The following is a 6,101-nucleotide window of genomic DNA, read 5'->3' on the forward strand; positions in this document are numbered from 1 at the left end:
CCAATCCTCCAATTAAGAAAAGCGCACATTACCACGTCAACAAAGCCGTTTTCTAAATTATAATAAGTGAACAGGACGCTCGAGAACCAGGGAAACGCACATTTGACTGGAAGTAACAGTATCGGGGACAATTAAGCGGGCAATTACGGTAATTTATTTATAATAACACTTTTATGTTGCCTTTGTGTGGATCACGCTGTCGAAATGGTGCTATCATTTGTCAGTTTGTTGCTGTCGCTGTGATTTTTGTTAGGCTACTAGCGGGCATAGTGAATTCTCATCCAAAGACAGGACATCGCTAGTAGCGCAGGCAGCATAGGCTATTAGGTTAGGTAACCGTACAGTGGGACTTGCTGTGATCCTCAGTCAAGCATCAGAAGCTATTGATAGTTTACACATCCTCATAATCCCATCTCTGAGCCCTCCCCGAGCCATTTGAATTAAAGTATGCTGATTGAACTTTGCTGTTATTTACTATCCTATCATTTGACTCCTCCTGCTATTGTGAGACTAGCCTATTTATTGGTGCAGCCAGGCAGGCTGCTATACTTGAATTATTTATTAGACTGTAGGCTAAAAGAAAGGAATGCTCCATTTGGATGGAGAGAAAAACACAAACGGCCTGGAGAAAGGAGAAGATACATTTCTTACAGAAAATACATTTCCCTAAAAATGCCACAGGGCAGTATATGAAGTCCCCGTAATAAGTTGGTGTTTTAATCAATAGCCTATAGGCTAATGTGAATAGTGCAGCTCTTACCACAAAGTAAACAAGTACATGCAAAGGCTACATAGCTAGATGCTAATTGTAGTGGTTTATATGGCTGTTATATATTTCATGTTGATGTTTTGATCTCCGTGCATGCGGTTGTCTAGCCATCCTCCTGACGGTAAAACCCAATGCTGGCGCTTGTTCAGCGCTCATAATGAATTTATCCTGTCCACGCCTGCGCAGTCACCATTCATCTTTGAATCTCCTGCGAAGGAGAGCGCAAGCAGGCGGCTGTCGCTGGTGTCTAGCTGGAGAGCGCTTTGACTGAACGGCCGTACTTGGATTTGGTCCTGTCAACGAGAGTCAGAACTGTAAAACTGTGCCTGGTATCAACGTATGTTTGGATATCTTTCCCCACTACAGTAACACTTCAACCGTAAGTAAATCCGCATATATTTTATATCGAACGCTTTTTTGTGTGTGTGTGTGTGTTGTGGCGCGCTGCCACGGACTACACACATAGTTCGCGGACAAGAAAGAAATGCTGGCGGCAAGCAGCGAGCCGGGACTGTCGGCGGTAGTGGCACGCATGGCCAGGGACCAGTGCCGGTGTATCTGTTGTAGCTAACATTGTAACAACGGTGTCACTAATTGTACCGTTGAGCTAAAGAGATTATACTGTTTTTATAGATCGGTACATATTTGCCAATTTGATTGACTTTAATAGTACGAGTAAATAACAACGAACTTTATGGCTAACGAGGGAAGCTAGCCAAATGTTTTCACCGCCTTTGCTCTTTAGTTTATTAGGATCCCCATTAGCTACTGCACATGTAGCWACTACTCTTCCTGGGGGTTGACATAAAACGTACAATTACATGACAACGTACGGAACAGTTATAGACAAGAACAACATAAGATATTACATAACTAAAAAATATTATAAAAGTTATATATTGAAAAGACAAGAGACAACAAAAATACTATTTACACATGATTTATATATACATTTTCACATTCTTATATACAGTAGCCTACAGTTAAATTCGTTCTTTAGAAAGAGGCGCTGTGATACAATATGCTTTTTTTTTAAATCAGTTTTTTAAAGCCAAACTTGCTTTTTGCCTGAGTAACCTCTGGTGGCAGAGTATACCATGATGACATGGCTCTGTACATAAATGAGCGACGCATTTAGTCTCTTGGTTTGGGTACAGTGAAGAAACCTATAGTGGCGTGTATGGTAAGGTTATGTCTGTGATGTGTATGCAAATAGATTATACATGTGGTTTGGCATTTTCAACATACAAGTGTTTCTTTGCTGTTATGGGGATTTCYATAGGACTGACTAATCGATTTGTCACTTTTTGTAACTATTGACTATTCCTAGGCTATRTATGTGTGTGTAATTGTTACAGCAATAGACAGTGTCATAACGTCGTATGTGTTGTTCGTCGCTTACTGGAGCAGGTGTCGTTGGCTACATCCGCAGTGAATATTGCGAGGCGTGTTTACTGAATCGTTTCAACAATTCAGCATTTTGCGTCGCACTAGGAGTTGTAAATGAATGTTTATCAAAAGTAGTAATGCATAGAAATACTGAGGCATTGTGTGCGTCTGATTGTGTCGTACTATTCGAAAATGGCTTTGGATTTTYTTTCTAAATGTACGTTTTGGGGTTGTAGACAATCCTCTGCGCCTTTTTCTAAAGTGTCTGGAAACAATACCCAAGTGAAGTAAAAAAAAATCGAGGTGTAAAGTAAACAAACCAAAATACTATGTCGCTTTATTTGAATGGTTTTACAGTTCCATTGCATTTTCTCGTGAAACTCTCCAACATGAGTGTCTGGGAACAAAGCACGAAAACATGCGGATTTATTTCCTGTTTTTTTTTGGTCCTCTTGTCTCTTCCTCATATCTGTGTGTGTTTCTGTTTTGTGTGCTTAGCATAATGCTCAGCATCTGGCTTGGAAATTGATCTCTGCACATTGGCAGAAATAGCAAGCAGCTTGTGGGCATAATCGTGTGGTTCCAAAAGTTTATTTGTTTATTTARTCAGATTAATTTGATTCTGTAAAGGTATGAGAAATGTCAATTGTGGGAAATATGTTTACGTAGGCCTATATTTTCCCCCCAACCTACCTTCTTTTCTTACAAATGAGCAAGTTTGGTGCTGGAGTCCATTGTATCTGTTTGAATACAGGGAGAGAGGGTCAAGGGTGAGAGTGTAGAGCTTTGTCGCTTTAGAAGGACCCTCTGTYACCTTTACGTCCACTAAATGTGGTCTTTTGCTTTGTACTGTTGAGTTTATATTGACCAAAGGTGGTCTGGTCTRGTCTGGTGGTTGTCATTTGGTGAATGTTATGTTTAGGGAGTGAACAACACTATAACTAAATAACACAAATAAATGACACGTAAACTTGAATGCAATCACGTTTGTGTGTTCTTTCTGTTTGTAAAGAAGAGGAAGCTGCAGTGAGAGACGTGTGTGCTTTCACTGAACAGTTAGAGTTTAGAATGTCCTGTGTGTAACTGTTTACTGTTCACCACGTACTGTTACCGTGGTCCTCGATAAACGGCCTTAATTCATAAAGGCCCAAAGGACGTATGTCCTATACAGCGCCATGTGCTTATTGTTTTGGTTTCCATTGCTGTGGAATGATTGGATGACTCTTGGTATTGCCATAATGGAGTTGACCTTGACCCTGAAATAGATGTTGGGATTAAGGTGATTTGTTGGGCACAGACACACGCTCTAGCTCACTGACCCACGCAGACATACACACCCACATACACTACCGTTCAAACGTTTGAGGTCACTTAGAAATGTCCTTGTTTTTGAAAGAAAAGCAAAAAAAAATTGCCCATTAAAATAACATCAAATTGATCAGAAATACAGTGTAGACTTTGTTGATGTTGTAAATGACTATTGTAGCTGGAAACGGCWGATTTTTAATGGTATATCTAGATAGGCGTACAGACGCCCATTATCAGCAACCGTCAMTCCTGTGTTCCAACGGCACGTTGTGTTAGCTAATCCAAGTTTATCCTTTTAAAAGGCTAATKGATCATTAGAAAACCCTTTTGCAATTATGTTAGCACAGCAGAAAACTGTTTTTCTGATTAAAGAAGCAATAATACTGGCCTTCTTTAGACTAGTTGAGTATCTGGAACATCACCATTTGTGGGTTCAATTACAGGCTCAATATGGCTAGAAATAAAGCACTTTCTTCTGAAACTCGTCAGTCTATTCTTGTTCTGAGAAATGAAGGCTATTCCATGCGAGAAATTGCCAAGAAACTGAAGATCTCATACAACGCTGTGTACTACTCCGTTCACAGAATAGCGCAAACTGTCTCTAACCAGAATAGAAAGAGGAGTGGGAGGCCCTGGTGCACAACTGAGCAAGAGGACAAGTACATTAGAGTGTGTAGTTTGAGAAACAGACGTCTCACACGTTCTCAACTGGCAGCTTCATTAAATAGTGAAGAGGCAACTCTGTGATGCTGGCCTTCGAGGCTGCAGAGATGGTTGTCCTTCYGGAAGTTTCCTCCATCTCCACAGAGGATCTCTAGATCTCTGTCAAAGTGACCATCGGGTTCTTGTTCACCTCCCCGACCAAGCCCCTTCTCCCCTGATTGCTCAGTTTGGCCGGGCCCACAGCTCTAGGAAGAGTCTTGGTGGTACCAAACTTCTTCCATTTAAGAATGATGGAGGACGCTGTGCTCTTGGGGACTTCAATGCTGCAGACATTTTTTGGTACCCTTCCCCAGATCTGTGCCTCGACACAATCCTGTCTCGGAGCTCTACGGACAATTCCTTCAACCTCGTGCACTGTCGACTGTGGGACCGTGTATAGACAGGTGTGTGCCTTTTCAAATCATGTCCAATCAATTGAATTTACAACAGGTGGACTCCAATCAAGTTGTAGGAACATCTCAAGGATGATCAATGGAAACAGGATGCACCAGAGCTAAATTTTGAGTCTCATAGCAAACAGTCTAAATACTTATATAAATAAGGTATTTCTGTTTTAGTTTTTTATTAATTTGCAGGGGGGAAAAAAACAGTTTTCACTTTGTCGTTATGGGGTATTGTGCATAGATTGCGGAGAGAAAAATTATATTTAATACATTTTAGAATAGGGCTGTAACGTAACAAAACGTGTAAAAAGTCAAGGGGTCTGAATACTTTCCGAAGGCACCGTATGTAGGAACTCAATCACGACTATTTGAAAAGCATTCAAGGTGACTACCTCATGATGCTGGTTGAGAGAATGCAAGGCTGTCATCAWGGCAAAGGGTGGCTACTTTGAAGAATCTCAAATATATTTTGATTTGATAAAAACTTTTTTAGTCTACATGATTCCATTTGCGTTATTTCATAATTTTGATATCTTCACTATTATTCTATAATGTAGAAAATAGTAAAAATAAAGAAAAACCCATGAATGAGTCGGTGTGTCCAAACTTTTGACTGGTACCGTATATACACATACATATACATGCACACACGTACACACACACATACGCGCACATGTATACACGGTACACACACACAGTACACACAAACGGTACACAGACGGTACACACACACGCACACAAGCACATACAGTCAAAACAACATTCAAAAAATGTAACCCTGTTAATGTCTTGTATTTTACAATTTATTTCATATTTTAAAAGCAGTTTTTCGAGTTTGGAAATGAGACTTGTTTTTGTATAGCCTACGAGTAGGCTACGTATGTTTTCTGTATGTTGGTGGGTGTGTGTGAAGAGGTTTAGCCTCATGGATGAATGAGCTGAAAAATTATACACTTCCTCCCAATGTGACTCAGGCGTATGTGGGCCTCTCTCAATCCATCTCTCTTTCTCTCTGTCTCTCTTTTCTCTTTCTCTCCCTCTCCCTTTCTTCTGCTCCTTCCTGCATATCGGAGCTATTCCTGGATTCCATGCAGAGGTGATAGGAAATGCGAACGCCGGGAGTGAATTAGATTTTTCTCTGTCAGGGCAGCTTGGGTTTCCTCTTTCCCCCCTGAGGTTGGGCAGCAGAAACGGACTGAAACTGAAAACTATCGCCGCTTTTGTTCTCTGGCCAGTCATGAAGATCAGACATTGTCTCGCTGTGTTTATTTTTTTGCGCGACAATTTTTTCCCCCCTTCTGTGGCGGATGCATGCAGTTTCAATGAAAGAAGAGTGAAAGGTGTGTAATTAGGTGTGTGTGAGGTTAAGAGAGCTAGCATCACTGAGTCAGACTCAGCAGGCTGGCCCTTTTTATTGCTAAGAGGAGGAATATTCTGAAGAGCTCTTTTTAGAGCCGAGGGTCAGGGCCAGTATCCTCCCTGAGGCAGTGTGTGTGTGTGTGTATATATCCTCCCTGCTGGCCRCTGAA

At 41.1% G+C, this 6,101-nt stretch overlaps 1 protein-coding gene across 1 annotated transcript in view; it reads left to right on the plus strand.

The window, feature by feature from the left end:
• The first annotated feature begins 970 nt into the window (after window positions 1-970).
• The window catches only part of strbp (spermatid perinuclear RNA binding protein), a 138,150-nt gene continuing 133,019 nt past the window's right edge, over window positions 971-6,101 (plus strand). The window contains 1 exon segment of the mRNA XM_023986147.3: window positions 971-1,148. The gene's annotated coding sequence lies outside the window, so the exon portion shown is untranslated.

This window comes from Salvelinus sp. IW2-2015, linkage group LG4q.1:29, assembly GCF_002910315.2.
Source record: "Salvelinus sp. IW2-2015 linkage group LG4q.1:29, ASM291031v2, whole genome shotgun sequence".
NCBI classification, from domain to species: domain Eukaryota; kingdom Metazoa; phylum Chordata; class Actinopteri; order Salmoniformes; family Salmonidae; genus Salvelinus; species Salvelinus sp. IW2-2015.